The sequence below is a fragment of the Pleurodeles waltl genome, chromosome 12 (genome assembly GCF_031143425.1).
Source record: "Pleurodeles waltl isolate 20211129_DDA chromosome 12, aPleWal1.hap1.20221129, whole genome shotgun sequence".
In the NCBI taxonomy this organism is placed as follows: domain Eukaryota; kingdom Metazoa; phylum Chordata; class Amphibia; order Caudata; family Salamandridae; genus Pleurodeles; species Pleurodeles waltl.
Genome location: NC_090451.1, coordinates 679,985,947 through 680,003,858, shown reverse-complemented (window position 1 = coordinate 680,003,858; position 17,912 = coordinate 679,985,947).

Here is a 17,912-nt window from a genome sequence, read left to right as displayed (position 1 = left end):
TCCCAGACCATATATTTAATATGGCCACAACTGTACTTACAGTGTCTAAGAATAGACTTAGACACTGTAGGGGCATATTGCTCATGCAGCTATACCCTCGCCTGTGGGATAGTGCACCCTGCCTTAGGGCTGTAAGGTCTGCTATAGGGGTGACTTACCTATGCCACAGGCAGCATTTTGTGTGCATGGCATCCTGAGGGGGATGCCATGTCGACTTTGCCTTTTTCTTCCCACCAACACACACAATCTGCAATGGCAGTGTGCATGTGTTAGTTGAGGGGTCCCTTAGGGTGGCACAACATATGTTGCAGCCCTTAGGGACCTTCCCTGGTCACAGGGCACTTGGAACCACTGGTACCTTTTACAAGGGACCTATCTGTGTGCCAGGGGTGTGCCAATTGTGGAAACAATGGTACATTTTAGGTGAAAGAACACTGGTGCTGGGGCCTGGTTAGCAGGGTCCCATCACACTTCTCAGTCAAGTCAGCATCAGTATCAGGCAAAAAGTGGGAGGTAACTGCAACAGGGAGCCATTTCCTTACAAAGCCCTTAAGTGCAAAGTCCCTCAAACTTTTGTAAACTGTGATGTCATTATGCATGATCATGTCTCTCAAATTGCGAACCCTCCTATAGGTCACCTTAGGATGTATATCCACTTTGTTGCCAATGTGGGGACCGTTTTTAATTATTCCCCAATGTTCACATAAAGTGCCTCTGATATCATCTGCCTCTTGGCTATAATCCATAATAGCGTGACTACTGACCTGCTGCTCTTCCTTCCTCATAATCTGTTCACTCAAAATGTAATTCCTGTTCATTTTGCTGACTTTACCACGGGCCTGTTTCAAAACCCATTATGGGTAACCCCGCTCAGTAAATCTCTTCAACATGATTTCCTCCTCTCGTTTGTACAGTTCCTCATTGCTACAATTCCTTTTAGCTCTTAATAGTTCTCCATATGGGATGCTCCATTTCAGATTTGTAGGATGGTCGCTTAGAGCATGTGGAAGATTGTTACCTGCAGTCACTTTTCTGTGGAGCTTGGTCTCCAATCTATTATTGGTAACTTCCACTTCTACATCTAAATAAACTACCCTATCTTTACTAATCTATTCTGTGAAAAGTAGATTGAATACATTATTGTTCCATTTCCAAACAAAATCTTTAGCATCATTCATGGTTCCATTCCATATTATAAATAGGTAATCAATATATTGTCACCAAAGTATAACATTCTGCATTTGAGGAGAAAGATCATCATCATTACCTCCCGTCCCTCCCTCGCCTTCCTTTAAACCAATGAGGCTTCCTGCCTCCCACTAGACCCTCCCTTCCCCTTTTAAACCCCCCCCACCCCACCCCCTCCTGCTCTTTTTGTCTAGCCCACGCTAGACTTTCCCTTTTCACTTACCTTCACGGCGGGGCCTGGAGGTCATCGTTGGATGCACTCCTCGGGAAGCGGAGCTCCGCGAGGTGTGCTTCGGCCGGGCGCGTCTTTTCTGAGCAGGCGGGGCTGCTCGTAAGACGCGTCCTGGGAGGCGGCTGGCGGGGTCAGCCGGCTCTTGGTGGCTGGGGCGTTATGTTCCGGTTTTTCTTCGCCGCGGAGCCGCGGAGGGATGCCGAAGAGTGTTTTTTGGTTACTGTGCGGGTAAGACGGGCATTCTGCCCGCATTTTGACTGAAATTCTTGTTTTGACCTTTATATGGATTGGTTCTGGGATATTGTTCCTGGGCCCTGTCTATTTGGAGGTGTTTTTTAGGTTGGTGACAATGTGTTCTGTGGATGAGATCGTGCCTACAGATTCAGTTAATGGACGGAGGATTATTTCTTCTTCCTCCTCAAGGGAGGGAGGTGCTGATGGCATTTCCACTCCTGGGAGCCCCCAGATTCAGGGTGGTGGTGCTGCGCCCATCATGTCCAGGGAGGAGGTGCAGGAGATGTTCGAGGGGGCTGTTTCCAGAGCTCTTCATGCGGGGATGGCCTGGCCTAGTGGGGCTAGGGCTACCCATTCTCCTGCAATTGCAGGGAAGTCCTCCTCAGAGAGTGAGGAAGGGGATGCTCCATCTACGTCCTCTGGGGGTGAATATGGCTCCAGGAAGGTGATGTGGGTTGTGATGGCACATGTACGGGACTATTTGGGGTTTCCTGTGTTTAGTCCTACCAACTCTGGCTCTCACTTATTTCCACAATATCAGATGCTGTCTGAATTTTCCATGCCTTTTCAGGGACCTGTGAAGGATATGGTGTTTCGAGAATGGAGGATGTGGATATGGCTCAGGTTCCACGGTTCATTTAGATATGTTATTGACTTGAGGGTGAGGAGGTATGGCCTCCCTCGGTCCTCCTGGATTCCCGTTTGGCTACCCTGATTGGCAAAACAGCTGTCAATCCGGAGGATTGTGTGCCTACTGATGCCACAGCCCGTAGGGTGGACTCAGGGCTTAAGAGGGCTTTTGCGGCTGAGAATCTGGCTCTGAGGGCAGGTATTTATTCTGCTTATGCGGCCCAGTCGTTGGTGCAGGACTTGGATGAACTGGCAGTGGCTGTTCAGGATGGGGCAGAGTGTTCGGAGCTCCTGGCTGGTATGGAGCAGCAGGCCAGGTTGTTGGCAGATGTGTCTTCAGATGTGGTCCGTGCTTTGGCTCTGGTGTCTGGTGCTTTGATTGGGGCCCGGAGGTCCCTCTGGTTCCGAGCCTGGAAGGCCGTCCCGGGGGGGTAGTCTGCCTGGCTGAGACTACCTTTTGAGGGTCATAGCTTGTTTGGGGTTCATTTACCTTCCATGCTTTACAAAGCTTTTAAGGAACGGAAGCATGCTTTGCCTTATAGGCAAGGAGCAATAGCTCAGCGGCTGTGTCATCTGCCTCTGGTGCTGGAAGCTCCCCAGGACAAGGGTTCGTATCCCGCCACGGCTGGTCAAAACACATGTTTGGAAGAAGCATTCCTGTTCTTCTCCTAGGATGGAGGCCAAATCTTTTTCTTTTAGGAAACGGCATTTTCAGCCGTGTTTTTCCCCTAAGATGTCGGCGCCTTCAAACCGGGGTGGGTTCGAGGTGGGGTCCTGACAATCACTGTGGGCCTGGCGTAGGGCTGGTTGGGGGAAGGCTGAGCCCCTTTCTTTCGTCTTGGAAGGAGAGTGTCAGCGAGCGTTGGGTGCTGGACATTGTGGCCAATGGTTACGTCTTCGATTTTGTGGTGATGCCTCCAGATTCGGGGTACGTCCCACTCCTCTGCCGGCTGGAGGGTAGTGGAGAAAGGCGTGGTTGGATGGTGTCCGGGACTTGCTGGTCAAGGGGCCGTTGCCCGCGCCCCGCTGGAAGTAAGGGGTCTAGGCACTTATTCGGTCTTATCTCTAGTTCAGGAAGTATCTGGGGGGTTTCGACCTGTGCTCGATATGCGGGAGGTGAATGCTTGGATCAGGATGGTGCATTTCCGCATACTGTCTATTTTGACTGTTTTTCCCTTGGTCAGTCACAGGGACTTTCTGGTGTCACTGGTTCTGCAGGATGCCTTCCTGCTCGTGCCTGTGGCAAGGCCTTCGCGGAGGTTCCTGAGGTTTGCTGTGGATCGGGTGCACTATCAGTTTTGTGTACTGCTGTTCGGCCTCAAGTCTTCTCCTCAGATTTTTACGACGGTGCTGGCTCCCCTGGTGGCTTTGCTACATTCAGAAGGGGTGTTTACTCATCCATATCTGGACGACGTTTTGATCCATTCTACCTCGCAGGCCCTATTTCAGAGGCAGGTAGCCCAAGTTCTGGTGTCCGGCAGAACCACGGGTTTTTAATCAACGGGGGGCTATCGGTTTAGTCCCATCCCAGGATCTGGTTTTTCTAGGGTCTCAGTTTCGGACTCTTCTTGGCTTGGTGGCAGTGTCAGAGAAGAAGTTTGTGGTGCTCCGGTCCATGGTGTGGATGGTTGTGGTACAGACTGCCCTCCGTGCTTTTCTATGGTTGCGGATGCAAGGTCATTTGGTGGTTCTGCGGTGCTTGTTCGGACAACGTAGTGGCCAGGGCTTATGTCATCCTTCAAGGGGGGACCTGGTCAAGGGCTTTGTTCAGTCTGGCCAGGAAGATTTGTGTGGGCTCAGGAGTGGGTTTCTGCTCTCAGGGCTGCATACATTCGGGCATTGTGCGGGCGGATCTGCGGAGCGGGGTGTTACTTCCTCTCAACTTTTCTCCCTCCAGAGATCACTGTTTCTTCATCTGGTTCAGCTCTGGGGTCTTCCAGTGCTGGATGTGTTCGCGTCCAAGAAAAACGCGTAGCTCGGTCACTTCGGCTCCCGGTTTTCGGTGTCCCCAAGCCTGGGAGGTGGACGGGATGTCGTGTCCTTGGCCGAGGGGCCTTTTGTATGCGTTCCCACCGTTTCAGCTACTCAGGCCTTTGCTGTTAAGGGTGCGGCTTCTGGGGGACAGGGTTATCCTGATTGCTCCCCATTGGCCTAGGGCGAATTGGTTCCCATTGCTGCGGCTGAGGGCATCCGGTCGGATGTGGCCTCTTCATCTGTGTCCGTCACCCCTGGAGTTTCCCTGCCTCTCATTGAGGTCTTGGGGGAGGTTACACTTGACGGCCTGGAAGTGGCCCGCCGAGGTTTGACGGGTCTGGGGGTGCCAGTGGCTTTAAGTTCTACTTTACTGGGTTCCAGGCGGCGTTCCACTTTACTTTCTTAGGGTAGGCTGTGGAAGGTTTTTTTTTTCTTCCTGATGCTTGAGGCATGTATTGGATCCTACCGGCACGTCTCTCTTTGATGTGATGCAGGTCTTGCAGGACGGTGCACAGTTGAGGTTGTCAGGGGTGTCTCTGCTGGTACAGTGGGCGGCTATTCAGGCATTTAGAGGTCCGTGGCGCAGTCTTCCGGATAAGGGTCGTTTGTTGCCGGGATTTTTTCAGGGGCTTCTTCATTTGTTTCCTCGCCCTGTACATTCTTTTCCTTCAGGGGATCTTTCTTTGGTATTGGATGTTTTAACGGATTAACCTTTTGAACCTCTGGGGGACTGTGTTTACGTCTTCTTTCCTTAAAGACGTTCTTTTTGGGGGCCATTGCTTCGGCTCGCCGTTTAGGAGAATTGGGGGCCTTGGCCTGTTCCTTTCCTTTTTGGGAAGTTTTTCAGGATCGGGTGGTTCTGGTTCCGGTACCTTCTTTTATCCCGAAAGTCAATTCTTCTTTTCATGCTCGCCAGGAGGTCATCCTTCCTTCCTTTTGTCCGAATCCCGCTTCGGTGGAGGTGGTTCGTTTGCATTCGTTGGATGTACGCAGGGCTTTGTTGGAGTGCCTGAGTGTGGTGGCTCCTTTCCGTAAGGGTGATTCGCTTTTTGTAAATTTTGGGCCGGCCCGTAGTGGAGATGCCTTCCACGGCTTCCTTGAGTCGGTGGGTGAGATCATTGATTCTGTTTGGTTTTTTCCTTGATAGGGGTTGTTCCTCATCAAGGGGTTCAGGGTCGTTCTACCAGGGGTATGGCGGCTAGGGTGGCAGAGTCTCAGGGGACTTCAGTGGTGGAAATTTGCAGGGCCGCCACTTGGGCCTCGCCTTTGGCGTTTGTTCGGCATTCTGGCCGGTCGGACTTGGGTAGTTTGGAGTCGGTATTGGTTCACCGGGTCTTATCCTCTATGAAGTCTTAGGGGTGGGGTTTTGGTGGCCTTTGTGCATGATATTGAACTTCTTGCAACTCAGTGTCCGTCTCCTGTGTGTTTCTTGCTATGTCTCATTGGTTTAAAGGAAGGCGAGGGAGGGACGGGAGGTAATGCGTCCATTTTCTTGCGATAATGGCATTACTCCTAGTCCTACTCCCTCGCCTTCCTTTCCGTTCCCTCCCACCCTCCCGGTACGGACTGTCTGAGTTGCTGCTTGGGCTTGGTTTTTGTACAGGAGGGGGGTTTTAAAAGGGGAAGGGAGGGTCTAGTGGGAGGCAGGAAGCCTCATTGGTTTAAAGGAAGGCGAGGGAGTAGGACTAGGAGTAATGCCATTATCGCAAGAAAATGGACGCATTACTCAATGATCTTTCCCACCATCCTAGGAACAGATTACCTAAACTTGGGGCAAAGCAAGTTCCCATCGCCACCCTAAATTTTTGTCTGTACAGTACACCATTAAACAGAAACATATTGTTTTTCATACAAAACTCTATCATCTGTAAAAGCATTTCAGTATGTAAGAAATTTTTTATCGATTCTTGAAGAAATATCTACATGCATCTATCCCTGTTCGAAGGTCAAAGTTGGTGTACAAAGAACCAGTGTCCAATGTCATCAGCATTTACTCCTCACTCCATTGTAAATTATGGATCTTATTCAAAAGGATTTGGTAGATCTGTAACATAATCTCTCAGAAAAAAATCCACATATTTCGAAATATTCTCCAGGGCACTATCCCTGAAAGATACAATAGGTCTACCTGGTGGATTGGTAAGATTCTTGTGAATCTTAAGTAACATGTATAAAACTGGAAGTTTAGGATATTCTTTTTTTTTAAAACAAATTTCCTCCCAGGCCAATATGCCCCTATCCTTCCATTCTATAAACTTGTCATGAATCTCAATTATACTCTGTGTGTAAGTTTCCCTAGTGATGACCTCATAGACATTTTAATCACCCCAAAAATCTCTCAGAAAAAAATCCACATATTTCGAAATATTCTCCAGGGCGCTATCCCTGGAAGATACAATAGGTCTACCTGGTGGATTGGTAAGATTCTTGTGAATCTTAAGTAACATGTATAAAACTGGAAGTTTAGGATATTCTTTTTTTTAAAACAAATTTCCTCCCAGGTCAATATGCCCCTATCCTTCCATTCTATAAGCTTGTCATGAATCTCAATTATACTCTGTGTGTAAGTTTCCCTAGTGATGACCTCATAGACATTTTCATCACCCAATTGGCGCATGGTTTCCTCTATGGATTGTTCCCTAGACAGGATTACAATATTACCCCCCCTTATCCGAGGGTATAATAACGATCCCATCATCCTCAGCCAGGGAAATAATCCTTTTCTCTTGTTCCTTGTTCGTGTTATGTCCCTTCCTATTTATTTTACTATTGTACTTCAATGATTTCAGATCTTTCACAACCATGTCATGAAAAGTGTCAATATTATAATGTGCCATAACGGGACAGAATGTAGATTTCAATTTGAGGCCGCTGTTACTAGCAAGATCATGTGTAATACCCATCTTGTCCAAACATCCAGTTATGGCTTGTGGGGAACTCCCCATATTATCATCCATACTTTCTTCCTCTAGTCCTTGCATCGAAACCAAAAATCAGCGCCCCCTATGTTCCAATCAACATTAGAGTCAGTAACCGGTTCATTTATCATCTTAGGTTTTCTGTTGTTTTTTTTTTGCTCATGCCATTTGTTAAATTGTAATTTTCTCACAAAATTGAACAGATCAATTCAGGTGTCTGCATAATGAAAGTGCCTAGTGGGGCAACAGGATAGACCCAAACACAGAGTCCTCTTATCGAGGTCAGTGAGGATCCTATCATGTAAATTCACAATTGTTTTATTTACCATATCTGTATCCATATTCCTAGTTATTGATTCATGTTCGAGCTCCTCATCATAATTCCTGTGTACTCTCTTTTTCCCCTTGTGGGAGCCCTGTTTGAATCTCCTTTGTCTCTTCCTGCTTTGCCTCTTCCCCTTCCTCTTGTTTTGTTGCCTGTCCCAGCACCCCTGCCTCTCATTTTGGGACCCGTATGATTCCAGTTCACTTGTCGCCCCTGGCTTAAAAGTCGATATTCGGCTAAAAAAGTGCCAAGTTTGATATTGCCATCATTACCAGACATCCCCTGATCACTATCCACGGATATGTCTAGTTCATGTATCCTTGTCACTGCACGATTCGGTTCTTAAGTCAGGGTTACTGGTTTGTGTTGATTCTTTAGTTTTGAGAATACTGTCATATTTCCTGTTAAAGGTATGGATACGCCCCCTCTCATAGTCACCATAGTCTCTCTGTAACTTTCTTTGCTTCCTGTCCATAATATTGTCGCGTGGGCTCTCATTGTCCTAAATGAGACTACTGGATTTCTAGGTAACAGGATTGTTCACGGTGTGGGGGACTGAGTCTGACCCACTTGGAAGGACCTCTGTCACCCTAAATCCGGTTTTGCTCCGGCTAACTAGCAGTGCCTCATCTCTCCCAAGGGGAAGGGATGATTGGGCAGCCGAGCGCATGACATCTTTGGAACTTCTCAGGGAAGTCGTGGTCACTCAGATCCAAACCAGCTCTCTCATTTACAGTATGATCTCATATACAAATGACAAAGGCAGTTTGAGTTTTATAGATTGTTTTAATAAAACGAGTGCATTTTAGATATTAAGGCGTGAGCCGCAATAACCAGAACTATACAACACAATAGGATTGAAATAGTCACGAGGAGAGTGAAACATAAGAATAACGCTATCATGGTGTTAATAATTTCTACTCTCTCAGCTAGTTCTATTTCGAGCACAGGATGTTAAGCTTCTAACTTGCCTTTCAGATTCCCTGGGAAGCCATCAACCCTCATACCTGAGCAAAGGCCTGTGATCTGGTTCAGCATCTGCAACGAGGCATTCAGCGTCTAGTTGTGGTTCCCTGGTCGGAATCTCCCTCTTGCGTGTATTAGGACAAGGAAGTGTTTTTATAACCAACATGTTAGTGTGATCACAAAATGTCCCTACGCAAGAATGCCAAAGACTAAACTCCTACCATGTCTATCGGCAATGTACCAGACTGTATCCTTAACTGAAGCACAGAGTGAACAAGAATGTGTTATTGAGAACTCCAGTGCCGAAGTAGGCTAAACAGTGTGATATAAAAAATAAAACAAGACCGTAGAACTGGATATTTGAAAAATAACAGTACGAAGCCGAATAAAAAGCATTTAGAGCAAAGTGCACAGAGGCTCTAAGCTGCGAGCAAAGGAATAAAATACATCCAGGGCAAAGTGCACAAAGGCCTAAAGCCTGAAGCTAACACGCAAAGGATACATAAAACTGACCACACTACAATATCATTCTCATATTTCTTTAAACGTAAGGTCATCGCTTTCAGAAACTCAGACCACGCATATTTAACTAAAATTTGCAACATTCTCACAGAACTAGCTTTCGAGTTCTCAGCCCATTCCTCCAACATTTTAGGATTCAGTGATTCATATGAAGGGATGGTATAGATGCTCAAACCCATCGGTACCATGTCTACATCAAGATAAGTTTGTAATGACATGGCTTCTAACCATTTAGAGATCTCGGCTCTATTTAGTTTTTCCAATCTTTTAAGTTGATCTTGTAATGATAGTTCCATGGTGGTGCCCATATTCAAGTCAATTTCTCCAATGGGGCGTCTGGAAAATATTGCTTGCACCTTTGCTTGTCTTTCTAATTCATTGGACATGGCCATCATAATCGAGTTCAGCAAGTAATGTAAAACACTAGGATTGCACACCATTCCCACCCTTCAAATAGGGGGTTCCCCCTGCTTACGCTTTTCCTTCTATAGGGATCCAACGATTCCATTCAAATCGCCTTACTGCCACACCACTGTTATCGAGGCATTGTTCATTCACAGTACTCCTGTGCGTCTTTTCTTAGTGATCAGACCTCTTTATATGTTGTCTACATACCTATTTGTTGTGCAATAATCCTACGCTTTGTATGCTTCCTCCGGGGGCTCAATATCCGTTTCCTGATAAATCAAAATCCGTTGTGGCTCTCAGAGGAAATCGCGCTTCCGGTACTTTGTGACTTCTCAATTCTAATCCGACCAACAGTTGCTCATTCTGGAGTCAGTACCCATGGGGGGTGGCACATTTCCACCAGCAGAGCATGCAGGAAATCAATTCCGACATCCAAACATAAACACATAATAATGCGCTCTCAAGTAGATGCCTTCATTGCGTTTATTACTTATATAACGTTTCAACAGTGAAATGGACTTGTTCACATAGCAAATTTCTCATCACCCTTCCCCATTTAACTCTGTGATATACAGTAAACACAAAAGAAGGACTAACACATCTGGGTTGTACTTGGCAGACATCTTAGAGGAGTATAAAGTAAAACACAATGTCAATATCACACAGTGTAAACATATAAAGTTAGAATAACCTCGACATAATTAATGGATAGGTATAACCTTTGTAAACATGTATACAAAATAATATAAAATCATTATCATATACCCAAGACCACTTAGGCGACAGTAAAGATAACTTGATTACCATTTGGTCCCGTTGCTGATACTAGACTTTGAAACAAAGACCCATATTGGTCTTAATCAGGATGTATAGATGTGTGTGTATATATATATATATATATATATATATATATATATATATATACATACTTATATGCAGAAACAATGTAAATCTGACTTTGTATGTATGTGTGTATATTTATATAAGCAAACAAACCTGCTTTGTAATGAAAGGTAGCTGGGCAAATTAATGTGCGGGGCAATGTGCAGAGTCTATTTTTTCTGGGTCATCTCCTGGCACATTCAGCTGCTGTGGTAGTGGGGCACAAGGGGCAGAGGCAGGACAAACAGACTGGGACACAGGCCCCATATGCTCCTCACCCGTCTAGAGACGCCACTGATTCAGGACTGACATGCTTGTGTTTTGTGTTTAGGGTGTTTTCTCTCAGGATAACCTGAGTTGCTGAAGTGACTTTGAAAGTGTTTCAAATGTGTTAAAGGAGCAAATGCAAAAGGAACAGTCACATACAAAGCTAGATCCACAAAGTGAGTGGGAGAGCAGTAACCACAGGCTATTTCTTATTTTCAAAGCATGTACTTGCACCCACCACTGGCATAGCACGATCGCAGAGTGATCGTGCTGCAGGAATGCCCACTAGACACCAGGGAGTTTTTTTTTTGTTGGGGAAATTACATGAGGGGAGCGACCCCTTTGGCAAGGGTTGCTCCCCAAGGCATACATTTTATCTAAGGCCATTTCTGCCCCCCTCCGAGGGCAGATCAGTCTATATTAATTAGGCCGATCTGCCTCCGGGGGGGCAGAAGTCATTAGACACCAGGTATGTTTTGTTTTTGTTTATGTGTATAAGTGGAGCAACTCCTTAGGCAAGGGTCACTCTCCAGGGGGCAGTTTTATTATTAGGCCTTTTCCGCCCCCCCAGGGGCAGATCGGCCTAAATTAATTAGGTTAATCTGCCTCTGGAGGGGTCAGAAGCCACTAGACACCAGTTTTTTTTAATTTTTTTATATTGATAAGGGGAGCGACCCCTCAGGCAATGGTCGCTCACCAGGGGGGGGGGGCAAATTCTTTTTTGGCCATTTCTGACCCCATTGGGGCCAGATCGGCCTATTTTTATTAGGCAGAAATCACTAGACACCAGAGATTTTGTTTTGCGCCAGTTTCACACAAGGAGAGCGACCCCTTAGGCAAAGGTCACTCCCCTTGGGGGCAAATTTATTTTAGGCCATTTCTGCCCCTCCGGGGGCAGATCGGCCTATTTTAATTAGGCTGATCTGCCCCCAAGGGGGGCAGAAACCACTAGGCTAAGGGATTTTTTTTTTTTTTTTTTACAGATGGGTAGCAACCCTTTAGGCAATGGTCGCTCCTCTGGGGGGCAAATTTATTTTAGACCATTTCTGCCCACCTTGGGGGCAGAAGAGTTTATTTGTCTTAGGCCAATCTGCCTCCAAGGGGGGCAAAAACCACTAGGCACCAGGGTTTTTTTTTGCGTGAATTTCACACAAGGGGAGCAACCCCTTAGGCAACGTTCGTTCCCCCGGGAGGCAAATTTATTTAAGCCATTTCTGCCCCCCTTGGGGCAGGTCTGCCTATTTTTGTAAGGCCCATCTGCCCACCTGGGGTGCAGAAGGCCCACCAGACACCAAGGAAGATTTTTTTTCCAAAAAAGAGGGTGTGTGCATGGCCATACCCCGCCCCAAATAAATGGGGTCAAAGTTTGTCTGCCCACCGGTTGGCAGATGGGGCAATTACCCCTGATCCACTCCCTGGGGAAACAGAGAGCCTACTAGATGCCAGGGAATTTAAAAAAAATAGTGGGGTGGTGGCTACCTACCAGTATGGGCATGGTTATGCCCCCACCCCAACTGAAGTGGTAATAGTCTTTCAGCTCTTCTCCCGCACATCAAAATACCTTATCCTAAAGACAGGCAAGAGGACATTTGATTATTTGGGGTTTTGGTTTTACATTTGGGCCATGAGAGCTTGTCTAAGTCTCAAACTCGTATCACTTGGAATGGTGAGGGTTGCACTTTTTAGACTTTGGGACGCTGCCATGTAGAAAAATCTACGAGACCTAGACACATCTGAAAACTAAACATCTGGGTGAGCCCATGGTGGTGTGCTTCACATGCACCCCGCACCATTTTCCTACCCACAATGCCCAGCAAACCTCCAACTTTGCTTGAAATCACATATTTTCCCTATATTTTAGTGATGGGACCTTCCAGAATCTGCAGGAATCCACAAAATTCATACCACCCAGCATTGTTACACCTACACTGATAATAATTCTGCCCCACTTGTCGGCCTAAAAACATTCTTTAACAAACTGCCCTTTTGGACCTGCTTTGGTTCCCCCTCATTTTCGACATGTTTTTGGCACTTCCCTCTCACAGGCACTTGGCCTACCTACACATGTGAGGTATCATTTTTATTGGGAGACTGAGAGAAATGTTGAGTGGTAGGAAATTTGCGCCAGTGCTGTGATCCCACATAGAAATGTGTGAAATATTTGATTTTTTAAGCTAAATTTGAGGTTTGCTGAGGATCCTGGGTAAGAAGATACTGGGGGATCCATGCCAGTCATACCTCCCTGGACTCCCTCAGGTGTCTAGTTTTCAAAAATGTCTCGGTTTGGTAGGTTTTCCTAGATGACTGCTGAGCCCAGGACCAAAAAAGCAGGTCCCCCCCACAAACAGGTAGTTTTGTATGTGATAATTGTGATGTCTCCAAGTAGTGTTTTGGGGGCATTTCCTGTTGGGGGCACTGGGCCTACCCACACAAGTGAGGTACCATTTTTATCCTGAGACTTGGGGAAATGCTGGGTGGAAGGAAATGTGTGGCTCCTCTCAGATTCCAGAACTTTCTCTCACTGAAATGTGAGGAAAAATTGTTTTTTACCAAATTTTGAGGTTTGCTAAGGATTCTAGGTAACAGAACCTGGTGTGAGCATCACAAGTTACAACCATCCTGGGTTCCCCTGGGTGTCTAGTTTTCAGAAATGTCCAGGTTTGGTAGGTTTCCCTAGGTGTCGGCTGAGCTAGAGGACAAAATCCACAGCTATGGACTTTGCAAAAAACAGGTCTGTTTTCTTCAGGAAAATGTGATGTGTCCATGTTGTGTTTTGGGAAATTTCCTTTCGCGGACACTAGGCCTACCAATACAAGTGAGGTACCATTTTTCTCGGGAGACGTGGGGGGATGCTAGCTGGAAGGAAATGTTAAGCTCCTCTCAGATTCCAGAACTTTCTGTCACCGAAATGTGAGGAAAAAGTGTTTTTTGGCCAAATTTTGAGTTTTGCAAAGGATTCTGGGTAACAGATCCTGGTGAGAGCCCCACAAGTCACCCCACCTTGGATTCCCCTAGGTGTCTATTTTTAAAAAATGCACAGTTTTGGTAGGTTTCTCTAGATGCCGGCTGAGCTAGAGGCCAAAATCCACAGCAGGGCACTTTGTAAAAAACAGGTCTGCTTTCTTTGGGAAAATGTGACGTGTCCATGTTGGGTTTTGGGGCATTTCTTGTCACGGACACTAGGCCTACCCACACATGTGAGTATCTGGAGACTTGGGGGAATGCTGGGTGAAAGGAAATGTACGGCTTCTCTCAGATTCCAGGACTTTCTGTACCGACTTGTGAGGAAAAAGTGTTTTTTTGGGCCATATTTTGAGGTGTGCAAAGGATTCTGGGTAACAGAACCTGGTAAGAGCCCCACAGGTCACCCTATCTTGGATTCCCCTAGGTGCCTAGTTTTCAAATATGCACTGGTTTGGTAGGTTTCCCTAGATATCAGCCATATTCCACTGCTAGGCGCTTTGCAAAAAACAGGTCTGTTTTGTTTGGGAAAATATGATGTGTCCATGTTGTGTTTTGGGGCATTTCCTCTTGTGGGCACTAGGCCCACCCAGACAAGTGAAGTACCATTTTTATGCTGGGTGGAAGGAAATTTGTGGCTCCTCCCAGATTCCAGAACTTTCTATCACCGAAATGGTGAGGCCAAAATCCACAGCTAGGCTCTTTCCAAAAAACACGTCAGATTTCAATGTAAAAATGTGATGTGTCCATGTTGTGTTTCCTGTCGCGGGCATTAGGCCTACCCACACAAGTGAGGTACCATTTTTATCAGGAGACTTGGGGGAACACAGAGTAGCAGAATAATTGTTATTGCCCCTTGTCTTTCTCTACATTTGTTCCTTCCAAATGGAAGAGAGTGTGTAAAAAAGATGTCTATCTGAGAAATGCCCTGCAATTTACATGCTAGTATGGGGACCCCAGAATTCAGAGATATGCAAATAGCCACTGCTTCTCAACACCTTATTTTGTGCCCACTTTGGAAATACAAAGGTTTCCTTGATACCTATTTTTCACTCTTTATATTTCACCAAATTATTTGTTGTGTACCCAGTATACAATGAAATCCCATTACAAGGAACAGCTCCTTTATTGGCTCAGGGTACCTAGAGTTCTTGATGAACCTACATGCCCTATATATCCCTGCAACCAGAAGAGTCCAGCAGACATAACAGCATATTGCTTTAAAAAATTCTGATATCACAGGAAAAAGTTACAGAGTGAAACTTGGAGAAAATGGCTGTTTTTTTTAACCTCCATTTCAATATTTTTTATTTCAGCTGTTATTTTCTGTAGGAAAACCTTGTAAGATCTACACAAATTACCCCTTGCTGAATTCATAATTTTGTCTACTTTACAGAAATGTTTAGCTGTCCTGGATCCAGCATTGGTTACACACCCATTTCTGTTGCTAACTGGAAGGAGGCTAAAAGCACACAAAAAAATTGTAAAAATGGGCTATGTCCAAGTAAAATGCCAAAATTGTGTTGAAAAATGCGGTTTTGTGATTCAAGTCTGCCTGTTCCTGAAAGCTGGGAAGATGGTATTTTAGCACTGCTTCCATTTTCAGGGAAAAAAACACAAGCCTTCTTCTGCAGCCCTTTTTTCAATTTTTTTTTTAAACGAAATTTTTGCTATATTTTGGCTCATTTCTTGTTCTCCTCCAGGGGAACCTACAAACTCTGGATACTGCTAGAATCCCTAGGATGTTGGAAAACAAAGGTCACAAATTTGGCATGGGTAACTTATGTGGACAAAAAAGTTATGAGGGCCTAAGCGCAAACTGCTCCAAATAGCTAAAAAAAAGGCCTGGCATCTGACAGGGAAAAGGCCTGGCACCGAAGGAGTTAAAGCTATTTTATTTAGTTGTGTATATTGACCTAAAGTAGATGGCTGAGCAATACTATCCTACTCATTAGCTCTGCACATTTAATTTTGTGTTTTTCCCTGAGTGTTCAACCAAATCAAGCAAAATTTCGTGAATGTTTACATTTGTCACCTTTTTATTTTATTTCAATGCAAGAACTTGCATGAATATTTACATTAACACTTTTTTTTACTACACTCCAAGTTGCTATCAGTAGCAGTGGCATAGACCCCAGTACAGCTTTACTGCCACAGTACAATCCACAAAAAGGCACCAGGTAGTGTCCTGTCTGCCAGTAACCTCACCAGTTGACTTGAATCCTGAGGGGTATGCTGGACCAGGGAAGGTTAAGGTGAAGAGAAAAATAAGGTCCACTCAAATTAAGACCAACCCCATATTTTTAGGACCCACCCAGTCTGTCAAGCTGTGTTTCCTTTGTATGACCCCACAACATAATGTTTGAGAGTGGTGGCCATTTTAAATCACGGGAAACCTTCCAAGAACCAATAGGAATGCGACAGCACTCTTTCTTAGCTGCACAACTGACATGGGCGGAGCTCAAGCCCTTCTGTCAGTAGTGCTTCTAAAACTCTTTGCTCACATAAGGTCTAGCAACAACTACAGAGTCCAGACAGACCTAAAAATGAGTATGTGGTAAACCCAGCTCGAGTGCAATATTAATGAAGTTCCTTGAATAACAGTGGTTAACGATAATGCCCACAAGGGATACTGGCCAGTACTTTCAGCCTCCCCTCAGGCTTGGAAAAATGACCTCACAACTTCACTTTTTTAATGGAATTTCCTGCCAATTCATGACTGTGAAAGTTATCAATATGTACTGTGCCAAGTGCATATATGCCAACATTTTATAAGAGGAAAGTGGGTGATTTAAAAAAAATAATCAGCAAAATCTACTTCTCCCATTGACTTCTATTGAAGCAGAGGAAGGTGGTGGACGGCCAAAATGAAGCATTTTTGGCTTCAGAAATCTGGAGTCTTCCATCTGAGTCAGGTCTATTGGCATGTATGCAAGTGTGAGATGTTTGAACCGTCTGGGTCATTACATTGTTTGTGGATTACAGTACTTGTTTGTACTTGTTTGTACTTGTTTACCACTGAAAAACTTAAACTACATGCACCAGAATGCAAAGCGACATGGAGTGAAAAGCCAGGGTTGGTGGGGCTTGTTTTGCCATGAACGGGCTAGCTTGGATTATCTAGGATCATTTACGTTTGTGACATTTTGTTTCCACCTTAGGTATATCGTGTTCTTTAATTGGTGGTAGACCTATTGCACTTTTATCATGGCCCTAAGTCCATATACAGGGAGTGCAGAATTATTAGGCAAGTTGTATTTTTGAGGATTAATTTTATTATTGAACAACAACCATGTTCTCAATGAACCCAAAAAACTCATTAATATCAAAGCTGAATATTTTTGGAAGTAGTTTTTAGTTTGTTTTTAGTTTTAGCTATGTTAGGGGGATATCTGTGTGTGCAGGTGACTATTACTGTGCATAATTATTAGGCAACTTAACAAAAAAAAAATATATACCCATTTCAATTATTTATTATTACCAGTGAAACCAATATAACATCTCAACATTCACAAATATACATTTCTGACATTCAAAAACAAAACAAAAAGAAATCAGTGACCAATATAGCCACCTTTCTTTGCAAGGACACTCAAAAGCCTGCCATCCATGGATTCTGTCAGTGTTTTGATCTGTTCACCATCAACATTGCGTGCAGCAGCAACCACAGCCTCCCAGACACTGTTCAGAGAGGTGTACTGTTTTCCCTCCTTGTAAATCTCACATTTGATGATGGACCACAGGTTCTCAATGGGGTTCAGATCAGGTGAACAAGGAGGCCATGTCATTCGATTTCCTTCTTTTATACCCTTTCTTGCCAGCCACGCTGTGGAGTACTTGGACGCGTGTGATGGAGCATTGTCCTGCATGAAAATCATGTTTTTCTTGAAGGATGCAGACTTCTTCCTGTACCACTGCTTGAAGAAGGTGTCTTCCAGGAACTGGCAGTAGGACTGGGAGTTGAGCTTGACTCCATCCTCAACCCGAAAAGGCCCCACCAGCTCATCTTTGATGATACCAGCCCAAACCAGTACTCCACCTCCACCTTGCTGGCGTCTGAGTCGGACTGGAGCTCTCTGCCCTTTACCAATCCAGCCACGGGCCCATCCATCTGGCCCATCAAGACTCACTCTCATTTCATCAGTCCATAAAACCTTTGAAAAATCAGTCTTGAGATATTTATTGGCCCAGTCTTGACGTTTCAGCTTGTGTGTCTTGTTCAGTGGTGGTCGACTTTCAGCCTTTCTTACCTTGGCCATGTCTTTGAGTATTGCACACCTTGTGCTTTTGGGCACTCCAGTGATGTTGCAGCTCTGAAATATGGCCAAACTGGTGGCAAGTGGCATCGTGGCAGCTGCACGCTTGACTTTTCTCAGTTCATGGGCAGTTATTTTGCGCCTTGGTT